This window comes from Rhinatrema bivittatum, chromosome 2, assembly GCF_901001135.1.
Source record: "Rhinatrema bivittatum chromosome 2, aRhiBiv1.1, whole genome shotgun sequence".
Taxonomy (NCBI): Eukaryota; Metazoa; Chordata; class Amphibia; order Gymnophiona; family Rhinatrematidae; genus Rhinatrema; species Rhinatrema bivittatum.
In genome coordinates this window covers 320,810,388-320,825,523 of record NC_042616.1, presented here as the reverse complement: position 1 = coordinate 320,825,523, position 15,136 = coordinate 320,810,388, and positions in this window count along the sequence as shown.

The window sequence follows — 15,136 nt, the reverse complement described above, 5'->3', positions numbered from 1 at the left end:
GACAGTTGAGGGACCAATCAGCACACGGTGAAGGAGTCAATAAATTAATATTAAGTGGCGGGCACTCCAGTGAGTGGAGTGGAATGGGTAAACATGAACTACTTGTTTCCTCTTTCAAAATGTACAAAAATAGGTAATAAATAATGAAGTTACTAGGTAATATATTTAAGACAAATAGGAAACATATTTTTTTTTACTCAATGCATAATTAAACTCTGGAATTTATTGCCAGAGGATGTGGCAGATTTTTTTAAAGCTATGTGCTTGGTCCAATAGAGTTTCATTATGTTATCTAAGCATTTATTTTAACCTCTTCTTGACTACTGCAACTCTATATATTGGCCTACCAGAAAATAGTTTGTATATACTTCAAGTGCTGCAGAACACTGCAACCAGGTCAATATCCTGGTGAGGAATTTGAAATCATATTACCCGTGTTCTTTAGTATTTTCACTGACTTCCAGTGATCTGGCAGATAAAGTACAAAATGGCACAACTTTTACATAAACTGCTGAGCTTGGACTCATTGTCCTAGTCTAATTCTAGGCTATTGATTTAATGCTTTGCCTTCTCTGCAATCACTTCAAAGAAGTATTTTAGATGTTCCACCTCTTTGTATAGCATGCTTGGTAGAAATGCAGGAGCAGGCATTCTCGGTTCCTGCATCCACTTTTTGGATCTATCTCCGTGAAGACCTCCATTTGACATCTTGCTCAAAAAAATTCAAAGTCCTTAACTTAGCTCTTTTTTCAGACTTTTCTATAAATTGATTTAGTTATTTTGGCTAAAACTGTGACCCGCTCTTATTATATATTTTATTTAGGTTTTTAGCATTTCTGTCCATGCTACGTGAATGTTATTTTACTGTAAGCTCCTTAAAACCTGGCACCGGGTGACAAATAAATAAGTAAATAAAATAAATAACATAGACTTGGGGGAAATCCACTGCATATCTTAGGATAAGCAGCATGAAATCTATCAAACGTTTGGGAAGCTTCCAGGTATTTGTGATCTGGATTGGCCCTTGATGAAAACAGGATATTGTGCTTTATGTACTTTTAGCCTGATCCACTGTGGTGGTTCTTCTATTCTTATGTAAAAGCTACTAACAAGCCTAGTTTTTCAGGATATCCATTATGAATATGGATTAGATAGATTTGCATACAATAGAGGCAGTGCATGTAAATTTTACTTATTTATATTTAAGTTAAGTTGTATTTATACTTATATTTAAGTTGTATTTATAGTTATATTTATATGTGATATGTTAAGAAAATATATGTTAAGAAACGCTGTTTAATGTAACGCCTTTATTGCGACAGTTATTGTTCTATGTAAACCGACCTGATTCGATACTTGTATTGAGAATGTCGGTATATAAAAATCCGAAATAAATAAATAAATAAATAAATAAATCTATGTCATGCATATTCATTGTGTATATACTGAAAACTAAACAATTGATTTAAAATGTTGTCACCCGCTGGAATTCCACTTATATGATGCTGCAAAGACTAATGGAGCAGCAGAGAAACTTTCACGATCTATCTTTGGCAACAGAAATAGGTGTGGGTTGCTGCTTGATGCATCATGGTTGGGTACTGATGAGGCAGCTGGTACAAATCTTGAAGCCATTCAAGGATGCCACAGTGAACCTGAGTTACAGACATGCCACCTTATGTGGGATCATGCCAATAGTAAATATTCTGGAGGAAAAGTTAAAGGTCTTCCATAAGGAAAAAGGAATAGAAGCAGAGGTGTTATACGTTTCTGGACGCCTTGCAGAAACAGATGTAAGAGAGATTGAAAGATCTGACAAAAAATGATACATACATGCTTGCTACACTTTGGGCCAGATTTTAAGACGTACGCGCGGGCGTACATTTGTGCGCACAACCCGGCACGCACAAATGTACGCCCGGTTTTATAACATGCGTGTGCCGCCGCGCGCATGTTATAAAATCCGGGGTTGGCGTGTGCAAGGGGGTACACACTAGTGCATCTTGCGTGCGCCGAGCCCTAGGAGAGCCCCGATGGCTTTCCCCCTTCCCTCCGCCCCCCACCTTCCCCTTCGTTCCCCTACCTAACCCGGTCCCCAGCCCTACCTAACCCCCCAACCTTTATTTTACAAGTTGCGCCTGCCTCTGGGCAGGCGTAGGTTGTGCATGCCGGTCAAGTGCCGGTGAGTGATCCCCCAGCCTAGCAGCCCTACGGAGGCCTCTGGCCATGCCCCACCCCGGACTGTCCCCTCCCCGCCCCTTTTTTCAAGCCCGGGACATACGCACGTACCTGGGATTTGCGCGTATCGCTGGGCCTATGCAAAATAGGCTCGGTGCGCGTAAACCCCCCCCCATGCACGTAAATCCACCTGGATTTACGCGTGTAGGCTTTTAAAATCTGCCCCTTTGGGATTTACCCTCCAGTCCCAGCATCTCACATTCATGAATGAGATGCTGGTAGCAAGAGTGTGTTAGGAGTGCCAGAGGCAGATGCACAGTGTGGATATAGTACAGGAAGTAGTGGCCACCTCAGAGAGTAGTGCAAGTTTGAGCAGCACTCTGTTGGCTAGCACTTCTTTCCCCAACTCAAAATACCAAAGCAATATTGCCCAAAACAAACCATCACTCCTGGAACAGACCATATCTAAAGCAGCTGGCAAGAGAGACCATCAGACCACCCCAGCAAAGGAACCCTCATCACAAATGTCTGTGACACGCTATCTCGCAGAGTCCATTGAGGACTTGGACACAGAAACACTTTCATATTGGGCCACTAGTCCACAGTCTCACCAGACCTAGCCAAGGTGGCTCAGCAATATCTTTCCTGTATAACAACCAGCATGGAGAGTGAACATTTCTTCTCAATGGCAGGGGATATCATGAGCTCTGATCACTCAAGGCTGGTGCTAGAGTTGATGAAAAAGCTGGTATTTTGGAAACCAATCTGACTATGCTTAGGTTTTCAGAATTTCCATGCAAGTGGCAAGATGAATGAAAGATTGTGATAGCCTTGCTGCTAATTTGCCTACCTGACATGCCCCAAATATACCACGTTAGGGGTGGTGTTGCAAAAGTTGTCTAAGATTGTATGCCTTGCTGGTTTCCAGTTGAGAAATCACCACCCAGGTAAAGAACCTAGAGGTCTTATGGACAGTACTTTGAAATTCTCAGCTCAGTGTGCAGTGGCAGTCAAAAAATGCAAATAGAATGTTAAGAATAATTTAAATAGGAATGTAGAATAAAACAGAGAACATCATAATGTTTTGTATATATTTGTGACTGTATTTTGAGAGCTGCAAGAAGTTCTGGTTGCCCCATCTAAAAATAGATATGGCAGAACTAGAAAAAGTACAGAGTAGGCCAAGGAAAACGGTAAAAGGGATGAATGGCCTTCTTATGAACAAAGTTTAAACAGATTAGTGCTCTTCAGTTTGGAGGAGAGATGACCAAGAAGGGATTTGGGAAAATAAAGGATTTGGATAAAATGTTTATTTACCTTTTCAAATAATACTAAAACAAGCAGATGCTCCCTGAAACTAAGATCCAGCTTATTTAAAACACATTTTAGAAAGCATATTTTTCACTCACTGCCCAAACAAGCAAAATAAATTGTTAACAGAAGACATGGACGAGGTGACCAGCTGAGTGGCATTTAAAAGAACTCTGGACAAGTTCCTTGAGAAAGATCCATAAACAGTCATTAGCCAAGAAGCATTGGGAAAACCATGGTTCATCCCTGGGAGTGAGCTAGAAGAATAAATAAATCTACTTTATGAGATCTGCTAGGCACTTCTGACCTGAGTTCACCACTGTTGGAGACAAGATGCTGGGCTCAATGGACCTTGGTCTGACTCAGCACAACATATCTTATGCAGTTATGTTTTTAACATAATTTTTGGAGAGTTATTGATTTTCCAAAGTCCTGAATTTGGATGAATTAAGTCTTCATGCTTTAATACAAAAACATACTCACTACTTCTTTCTCTATATTACTCTCAAAGTACATTATTTGCTGTAATAGCAAGCCAGCATGCTTCTGTGAAATGCAGAGCTGGTGAGTAAGTAGCTGACACTACTGAACATTTTTTTGATTTAGTAACACACACCTGAAGCTAAGCATATATTTTCTGAGAAATATTCACTAAACATTGACAAAGAAAAATGTTGCCAAAACCATTAATCCTGCAAAGGCATACAGGTGGGCTATTACTCTAAATCACACATAATTTAAGTAATGATGCATGACTTGTGGAAAATCAAATTACATTATACTGAAGAAAAGACAAGAAAATGTAAACATGAATGAAAATTGTGGGTATGAAATAAATTACAGTTTACATGAGTAATATCATACATATTTTGCTGTCACTACCCTCTTCCAACCATACAATGGGTTTTCTGTTTATCTATCTATCTATCTATCTATCTGTTTTGAAGTATCAAAATGACAGCTCTAAAAAAGCATTAATCCCATGATAGCATCTACTTTCTAAACAAAACACATGATTCCATGGGGTTTTAATTTCCCAGTCATTTCCAGTGCTTCAAAAGTGCTAGTATCTCACTGGAATTAAAAGATCTATCCTCCAGATGCTGTTAGCAGCACAGAAGTATAACCTTTAATGATTAGCATTTTCAAATCTATGTGCCATATGTCTGAAAACAAAATCAGTAATTTACCACTGCTAAAATGTATTGTGCTATAGTGCAAGCTTTCAAAACAGCATGACTCACATAGCCAACATTTTCAAGCGATAGCAGATGCACAGTAATCATAATGTTTTGGAGCTAATCCAAAAGAAAAGTTTGAGCTAACATTTATGTTTTACAATTCGATGTAAAATTAAATGTAAAAAAAAAAAAAAAATCCATAGAAATTCTATTCAATAGCAAATGCTGAACTTCAATTGATCTTGTTTTTTTTGAGAGTCTTAAAATTTAGTAAAAATGATTTTTTTTTGTTTTTTTTGTTTTACAATATTTAGCAGTCCTGAGTCAGTCAGGGCTGCGGATGCCTCACAGCTTTCACAGCTCCTGGTGGGAAGGAGCTCATAGTCATCAATAAGAGGTGAGACCTGGTGCTGGATTTAGAATCCATAAAGCTGGGTTCCAGAAAGATTCCTTGTGCTCAGTATCATTGCTGCAATGACCAAATGAGGAAAAGTGTGAAGGTCTATTAAAATAGCGAAAAAGTTCCTGGGAAGATTTCCATGACACTTCATAGCACAAGTACAATTAAAAGAGAGACAGGGTGGAGGGAGCAGGCTGGGCAGCAGTGGCAAGAGTGAAAACGGGCAACCATACAGCAAGTCACTGAGGGCATTGGTTCACTGTAGTTATACACTCAATCCTCCTGCCACTTTGAAGGTGTGAAAAATGTAACACATGTTGCAGTAACTCAAAAATTACCCAAGCCATGCCACTTTTTCTATAGCAGGTGTTAATTCTTGCTTTATTTATAGCAATTTGATAAATCTAGGTCTTAGATTGCCAGCCCTTTGGGACAGGGAGATACAATATCTGACTATAACACTCATTGAAGTGACTGAAAGGTAGAATATCAATAAATCATGTTTTATGATGATAACGCATGTCTTCAATTCTATTGGATAGGCTTGAATGTTAAAATGTTTTAATGAATGTTCCTGTTGTAAACTCATTGCAGGCCCAGGTTTGGCTCATTCTCTGAAGAAATATCATGATTGGTTAATTTTAACAACAGCTCTCATTGGCTTTTGTCTCAGGTCATTGTTTTCCTTCAAAAAGTAAAGTTCTGATCTCATGTTTTTCAGTTCTTCTTTTTGAGATGGCTGTACATTTTGAATAAGTGAAATCAATTTTTGTATATCTTTATGTGCAGTATTTAAAGAGACTTTTAAATACTATTATATTAGATCTGTGTTTCATTGCTGTTGCAGCATAATGAGTTATGACACTAAAAGTAGGCAATTCTGCCAAAATATCGGCCATGTCAGGTTCTTTGGCTGATGATCCCCCACAGCATCGTTTTTGGCTTCTTATGACCACTCCTGCACTCTAGTGTCTTTGGACATCTTGAGAGTTTTAACAGTGCAGTTGCTTTGCCTGATGATTTCAGTTGTCTTGTAAGCTAAGTACTTCAGTATCATTGTTTCTTATATATACATTACTTTATTACAGTGATAAGTTTCACATAACATTTTTTATTTTCAATCACAGAAAAAAATCATTTTGTTGTTATGATTATAATTGTGGTGCTTTAGTCTGCTATGACCATGATGGGAATGTGGACCCTTGGCCTGTGGTGAGATTGACGCTACCTGGGAGGCAGGCCTGTTGCAAGTTCCCGACAGGAGGCAAAGATGACGGAAGATAGGGGCCAGCTGGACCTTCACCAATTCCAATCCCTTTGCCCGTGGGTTGAGCCTTTGGGTGCCGGGACTGGCTGGACTTAGGTGGACCCCTGGGATGATGTAAGGTGAGAAGGAGATGATGATAGCCAGTCCAAGGTCAGGAATCCAGATGAAGACACGATAGCCGGTCCGAGGTCAGGAAGCTAGGAGATCCATCCGAAGGGAGAAGACCGGGAAAGGAGCAGGCAAGCAGGATCTGGAACAGGAAGGCAGGAGCAGAAACGGAACAGAAGAACAGGAAGCAGGAGCGCTGGAATGAAGACCGAAGCAGGAATGCTACGAGAAGAAGACCTGTAGCCAAGTCATCAGAGGAGTGTTGGTTACAGGTATATATACTGCTGGGGCCTGATGTCACTCGGAAGGGCCGGTAGCAATTTCCTGCCGCAGGCCCTTTAAAAGTTCCCCGGAGGTGTGCACGTGCAGCCGGGGCAGGCCGTGCTGGTGGCATCCTGTGAGCAGGGAGGCCGCGGGACAGCCCTGGCAGCGTGGGGGGCCCGCCGCCTGTGTCGGCCAGTGCCGGGAGGTGCGAGCCATGCTGGGAGAGACTGGCAAGGCCGGCTGGGATGGGCCGCAGCCAGTGAGTCTAACATAGTCAAATTGATATTTTTTCAATTTTGATAATATTTGGCACTGTGTATGATGACAATACATGAAAACTCTTGTAAGTCTCCTAATGAATTGGGATTCTTCCTTTGCTAGTGCTGTCATACTAGGTTATACCAAAAACAGTCAACACAATCAACACTGTGTCAGGAACAGGTTTTGAATGAGGGACTCTTTCATGCCCTTTCAGTATAGAATTGATTTACAAAGCTTTGTAAGGTAATTACAATTAAAGTTGTTTTTTCTCAAAGAATCTCAGTGGGTGCAACATTTTTATTGTTAAAATTTCATCTAGATGAGTCCCCCCAAGGGCCATGGACACACATATTTTTGCTATTAAACAACTGGTACTAAAGGATATTGAACAAATTGAGAGCCAAGCAAGGTGCGAGATGACCCCAAGCCCCCTGTAGCCAGTCAATGAAGCCCTTCATTGACTGGCTACAGGGGGCTTGGGGTCATCTCGCACCTTGCTTGGCTGCACAACTTGAGTAGTTGCATGCTAAGGGGATGGGCAACACGATTCGACTGCAGGAGTCAAAAGTCTAAAGTCCCTGGGGGTCCAGCGGGGGTCCGGAACGACCTCCTGCAGTCGAATCGTTTTTCCGTACGGAAAAACGATTCACGGTAGGAGATCGTTCCGGACCCCCGTTGGACTTTTGGCAAGTCTTGTGGGGGTCAGGAGGCCCCCCCAAGCTGGCCAAAAGTCCCTGGGGGTCCGGGAGTGATCTCCTATGCTCCTGCCGTCGGGGGACAAAAAAACAAAATGGCGCCAGCGCTACCTTTGCCCTGTCATATGACAGGTGAAAGGTAGCGCCGCCGCCATTTCTACAATGCACGGAGGTCCGAGAGTGAAAGATCACACCGGGACCCTTCCTCTGGACCCCAGGTAATTTAAGGCATTTTGGGGGGGTTTGGGAGGGTGGGGGATTTATTTTAAAGGGTCGGGGTGGGTTTTAGGGTTGTTTTAGTGTGCCAGTTTTCCCGCCCTCCCCCTTCCCCTCCCCCTTCCCCTCCCCCTTCCCCCGATTTACGATTTTTTGACGATAAATCGGGGGAATTGTTATTGTATCGTGGCTCTAATGATTTTTGACGATTTAAAATATATCGGACGGTATTTTAAATCGTCAAAAAACGATTCACATCCCTAGTATGTTATATGGTCCTTTCCATCGAGGTTTGAAACAATCAGATTCATCCCATTCCTTTATCCATACGGAATCTTCAATGTGGAATTTATGAGTTGGTGTAATTAAAATCAGCGGTTCAGTTTCACATGTATAGGTACGAATTGCCATTACTTATCATGTAGTCCTTTTAATTGTTTACTGAGTGACATTTCTCCTTGGATTTGTAGTGAGTCAGGAAATGATGGAAGTGGTGGTGGTCTTGCATACATCATTTCATAAGGCGTTAGACCTGATTTTCTTGGAGTACATCGAATATGCAATAGAGCTAATGGAAGAACATCTGGCCATTTGGTTTTTGTTTCTTGACATAGTTTAGCTAGTTGACTTTTCAAAGTTCTATTAGCTCGTTCAACTGATCCACTGCTTTGTGGTCTCCAAGTACAATGTAGATGCCAATTAAGGCCCAAAACTTTGCTTAGTTGTTGAGTGACTTCACTAGTAAAAGCTGGACCATTGTCAGAATTTATTTGTCTAGGAAGTCCATAACGTGGTAATATTTGATATAAGAGCAAAGTAGTAACTTCTTTGACTGTTTCTGTTCGTGTATGTATGTATAGCTTCAATCCATCCAGTGTAAGTGCAGATTGCAACTAATATGGCTTTGTATCCTTTTGATGAGTCATATGGGTGAAATCAATCTGACAGACTTGAAAAGGTATAGTTCCTCGGAGAATATGTCCAGGGGTTGGACCAGGTCCATTTTGAGGATTATTCTGTGCACAGGTAACACATTGATTAATTGCATTCTTAGTTAATTAATACGATTGATGTAGTATGTTTTTTCCAATAATCTTGCTAATGAATCACGGCCAAGATGAGTGTAATCATGTGCTTCCTTAACTACTGTCCAAGCAATGGTTTCAGGTATCCATATTCGACCGTCTTGTAGAATCCACCATCCATTTTGTTGATGGAAATTTTCATATTGTGCCCATTCATTCTCTTCTGTAGTATAGATGGGGATTTCATTTGGAAACTGTAAAAGAGGGCATGTTGTCATTGTTGTTTGGAAAGGTTTTCGAGCTACTTCTTTTGCTGTTTTATCTGCTCTCTGATTTCCTTGAGCAATAGGATTTGATTTCCTAGTATGTGCTTTACAATGCATTACAGCCACTTTGTGAGGTAACCAGACTGCATCTAGTAATTCATGTTCTTCGGGAGCATTGTTCAATTGTTTTCCTTCTGCAGTTAAAAATCCTCGTTCCTTATATAATGCTCCATGTACTTGAATTGTAAGAAAGGCATATTTAGAATCTGTGTATATGTTGACAGTTTTTCCTTCTGCCAATTGTAGAGCTCGAGTAAGGGCAATTAATTCAGCTTTTTGTGCAGATGTTCCCGGGGGCAAAGGTTCAGCCTCAATAATTTCATCTTCAGATACTACAGCATATCCAGCAAAACGTATTCCATTAATGATTTGGCTGCTTCCATCAGTGAATAAGGTCCAGGCTCCTTGCCAAGGTTGATCCCTCAGATCTGGTCTACTGGAGTGTATTGTAGCCATGACTTCTTCACAGTCATGGGCAACTGGTTCAGGTGCCGGCATAAGAGTAGCCTGGTTCAAATTTTTGCTGTCTTGTATTTGAATTTCAGGTGTTTAACACAATAAAGCCTGATACTTGACAAGACGTGAAATAGTCATCCATTTTGGTCCATGAGTCTCAAGCAGTCCTTGGATAGTATGAGGAGTTGTTACTTGTAAAGTCTGTCCAAATGTTAATTTAACAGCTTCAGGTATCAGTAAGCATGCAGCAGCAATGCTTCGAAGACAACCAGGCCATCCTTTAGCAACATTGTCCATTCCTTTTGACAAATATGCAACAGGTTGTTCCCATGATCCTAAAGTTTGAGTCAATACCCCAATGGCCATTCCTTTCTTCTCATCTATGAAAAGATGAAATGGTTTTGTTATATCAGGTAACCCTAGAGCAGGAGGTGAGATTAAGGCTTCCTTCAGTTGATGTAAATTCGTTAATTCTTGTTTTTCCCACTGGAAGGGCTGAAATTCTGCTTCTTTACCTCGTAATTTATCATATAATGGTTGAGCAATAATTGCATAGTTAGCAATCCAAAGTCTACAATATCCTGCAGCTCCCAAAAACGCATGGAGTTCCTTCTTACAAGTGGGTACAGGTTGATCTCTTATAGAACTAGTACGAGAGATTCCAAGTCGACGAGTGCCTTCTCTGAGACGAAAACCCAAATATTCCACTTCTTCACAAATTTGCGCTTTCTTTTTACTCGCACGATACCCTTTCGAGTACAAAGTTTTCAACAAGTATAGGGTTGATACCACACTTTCATGGTATGCCTCCCTAAATATCAAGAGATCATCCACATATTGCACAACGGGCCCATATGTGACCTGGTACATCTTCAGGTCCTTGGCCAGTTGTTCAGAGAACAAGGTGGGTGAATTTTTAAATCCTTGGGGTAGGCGAGTCCAAGTATACTGCTGCTTTTCTCCTGTTTGGGCATTCTCCCAAGTGAAGGCAAAACTTTTCTGACATTCCTCCGCTATTGGAATGGAGAAAAAAGCATCTTTGCGATCAATGACACTGTACCATTTAGAACTAGAAGAAACTTGAGCCAGGATTGAATACGGATTTGGCACAAGTGCTACCAAATCTGACACTTGAATATTTACTTTTCTTAAATCTTGTACAGGCCGATAGTCTTTAGTACCGGGTTTCTTTACTAGTAACAAGGGAGTATTCCAGGCAGATCGAATTCGTCTAAGGATACCTAAATCAAATAACCTTTGAAGATGTATCTGTATTGCTTGTCTAGCCATGTATAGAATGGGGTATTGAGGTTGATTAATGACCTGAGCATTTTCTTTCATTTCAATCCATAAAGGGATAGCTTCGTTAGCTAATCCTCCTGGATTATTTTCAGCCCATACTTGAGGTATACTGTCCATCAATTGTCTTCGTTTTTTATTGAGAGATGTATCTTTCTCGTATCGATGTTCAATTACTTTCTCAACAATAGGGAAATGAAGTCTCCATTCTTCTTGAAGAGGGCAAACCAAGGAGATTGGTATATTAGCAAAAGAAGCTTTAACTTCACCAGATGGTTCAAATTGTAAGTTTGCTCTTAATTTACAAAGAAGAACTCGACCAATTAATGGCACTGGACATCCTGGAACATACAGAAATTGGTGAGATACTAATTGTCCTCCAACTCGAATTTGTCGATTTTGAAGAATAGGAGCTGCTAGTGGTTTTCCTGAAGCTCCTATAATAGAAATACTTTTAGATGTTGGAGTAGTTATTGCAGTAGTCATAACTGATCGTTGTGCTCCTGAATCCAATAGTCCTTTAAATGTTTTTGCTCCCACTTTTATTTCTACTAAAGGATCAAGTGGAAGATCTTTCTTGTCTTGTCATGAATCTCGTCCACCATCATCACCAGACATCTCATCCAATGCCAATTGCCATTCATGCTCTCAAGATTTAGATTGTTGTTTATACTCTTTTTCCTTTCGTTGCGGTATTTCTGGACAATCAGACTTCCAATGTCCTTCCTTCTTACAATATGCACATTGATTCTGTCCTAGAGGTGCTCTTCCTAGAGGTCTTCCTCCTCTGAATGATCCTCTAAATGGTGATCTACCTCTTCCTCTATTTCTAAGATATCCTTGATAATAATTTCTCTGATCTCTCTGGCTGAAATTGGTTTCCTCTAATGCTGCAGCAAGAAGACTAACACTCTCTCTCATTTGATGACCAGCTTCTCTTTTGTCTTCTTTTTTCTCTTCTATTTCTCTATTTCCATAAACTCTATCAGCCATAGCTTTGACTAATAGTCATTCCTTCAAATCCCTCTGTCTTTTGAAGTTTGCGACGTATATCTGGATATGACTGACCTACAAAACTCATTACTATAATAGAATGATTCTTTAAATCTTCAGGATCAAAAGGACTATATTTACGATATGCATCCATCAGATGCTCTAGAAAATCTCCAGGAGTCTCTTCTCTTTTCTGCACAATGTCTTGTATTTTACTCATATTCATAATTTTTCTTTTTCCTTTTTTCAAAGCTTCTAGAAAGGCTTTTTTGTAAGCAGCTATACGTTCTCGTCCTGTTGACGTCTGATAATCCCAAAAAGGGTCTGTAAGAGGGGCAAATTCTCTTATTGCTTCATCTGGGTTCCCATCAGATCCGGTTCCTTCTTTTGCTGATTCCTCCATGTTTTGTTGAATCTGTCGCCGTTCTTCTGTAGTCAAAAGGAAGGAGGCTAAATGATGAATGTCAGCCCAATTAGGGTTATGAGCTGTAAAAATCCCAGATAAAAAATCAATCTTCTGATCCGGTTTTTCTGCATATGAAGGACCATGTTGTTTCCAGTTAAAAAGATCAGCAGATGAAAAAGGTACATATGTATAAAGTTTTATTGTTTGTGTAGTATTAAAGTCATTCTCCTCTGTTGGTGGTACCGGCACTACTGTAGCAGTTTCTCTAATAGGTAGCTGTAAACTAGCGGTTTTTATTTTATTTCGAGTGCGCTCCAAAACAGAGGATGTTTCTACATTTCTTTGTATTCCCGTTGCATATTCTAATTCAGCTCCTGTTACGGGTGTAGACTCTGTTAAAGAATCAGCTTTTTCGTAGGCAGGAATCAGCAAATCAGTTAATTGTGGATATAATGGAACGTATGGCGGTGAAGGTTGGTCTTCCGGTTCATCCGCCAATACAGGTTTTACTAAGGGAGGCTGTACTTTCACTTTTGCTTGACTTCCCTTACTTCCTTTAGCTACAAAGATGGCCGGCGGACCTTCTTTCATAACTAAGATGGCCGACTCTTCCCTTCTCTTCCGGTTTGAGGACTTCCGGTCTTTCGATTTTTGTATATGCGCCACCATTGTTAAAGCGGCTCCCTCCACTAACTTTTTAGCCCATAACAGTGGATCAAGAATTACTGTAATACAGGCATCAATATATGGTATGTCTTCTGGAAATCCTGGATTTCCTTCAACAATTACTATATTCTGAACTTTTGTAGCTATCTGAAAATCAAAAGTTCCTTCTGAAGGCCAGTTAACAGATTCTCCTAAACTTGGCCACTGGTATGCACATCGCTGAATCATTCCTACTTTTGTGCATTTATGCTTATCAAACACTTCGCTAAAGTGTTCCGTCATGGTTTTTAATGGAGTAGAACCTCCCCCTCCCATTTTAGAATAGAAGACAGACAAAGGAGGGGAGGGAAAGCGGACAGGTAAGGGGTCCGTATCCGCCAGACACAATAGGGTCACAATCACCCCGACTAGGACGCGGTCTCCCAGCCTAGAATTGCAAGGCCATTCGCTCTCTTTCACACAACAAGAAACCTATTCCTCCCAAGCCGCTGTGGGGTTTCAGAACCTAGTTCTTACTTGGCCACTTGGTGGGGCTTGATCAGGGCCCCCTTCGATCCGATAAGGGATCGGACTAAAATTCCCAATACTTGCCTGCAATTTCCAGATCCCGGGTCGTCAAGAAAGCCTTCTTTCTGGATCACCAATCCCAGAGGTCTCAGAAGATTTCCGTGGAATGGTCCCCTCAGAAACCTGATCACTGAACTCAGTGGTGGCCACTCACCAGGTAAGTCTAGGGGATCACTCCGCCACCAAACTACCGGACCAACTGGGGGGCTAATATAGCGTCCCCGGCACCTCATGGCTGGCTCACCAAATGTAACCGTTAGTAAGGAGGCAGTAAAGAGGTCCAGACAACTGATCCACAAAGATAAACTTTTATTGCCAGCAAGATGCAGCTAAGACAAAGTCTTAGAACAACTGCATGCCACTCCCCTTAAGGAGCAGGCTTTTATACATTCTTTTTAAGTAGGCATATCTTACAATCAGACCATTGCATATGTCATTTGACAGACATAATATGATGGACATTTTATAGCAGCAAGTATTACAGTACAAAAATATAATTATAAAATGGTAGTGCGTTCCACTGCGTGTCAGTATGTCAGTACGTAGTGCATTCCATTGCGTGTCAGATAGTGCATTCAATATGGCTGTGCGTTTCAATGTTGGCGTTGTTAATCAGAAGTTTTCAGTTTTCTCACATTCAACGATTGTTCATAGGAATCTGAGCTCCTACAATCTGGTAGTGGTCCGCAGTAGGGGGGGAACTTTTTTCCGCCCCCCCCCCCCAATCCTTAACACCCCCCCCCAGCTCTAACTACCCCCCCCCTACCTTTGTTTAGAAAGTTACGCCTGTCCAAGGCAGGCGTAACTTACGCATGCTGGCGGGCTGCTGGCGTGCCATTCCCCCAGCCCAGGGGCTGGTTCGGAGGCCTTGGCCATGCCCCCAGAATGCCTCGAGGCTGGCACCACACCCACAGCCCTGCCCCGGAACACCCCTGAATGCCACACTGCTCCCAACATGCCCCCCAAGCAAAGCCCCGGGATATACTCGCATCCTGGGGCTTTGCACGTGCCAGCGGCCTATGCAACATAGGCACACTGGCGCGCAGAGCTTTTAAAATATGCCCCAGTGTTTTTAGTCTTTTAAGGAGAGAGAGAGAGCAAGAGAGAGAGATTAGCTATAAGGTCCTCATAGTAGGTATTTATACCTCTATAGGAGGCCCACCTAGTTACTCAAGTTGAGATTTAGGTAGGAGTGTAGGAGTTAGGAGCCACTTTGACATTCAGAGTGAGACATACGAACAGAACAGTACATTCTTGTGAAGATTTGATGTCCTTCGGAGTGAGGAAACTCAACCAAAGATGAGATTTGTAAAATGTTCTCTCAACCTAGCTTGATGGACTCTCTACCTGGGTAGCATCAAGCTAGGTTGAGAGAACATTTTACAAATCTCATCTTTGGTTGAGTTTCCTCACTTTGAAGGACATCAAATCTTCACAAAAGTGTACTGTTCTGTTCATATGTCTCACTCTGAATGTCAAAGTGGCCCCTAACTCCTACACTCCTACCTAATCCTCAC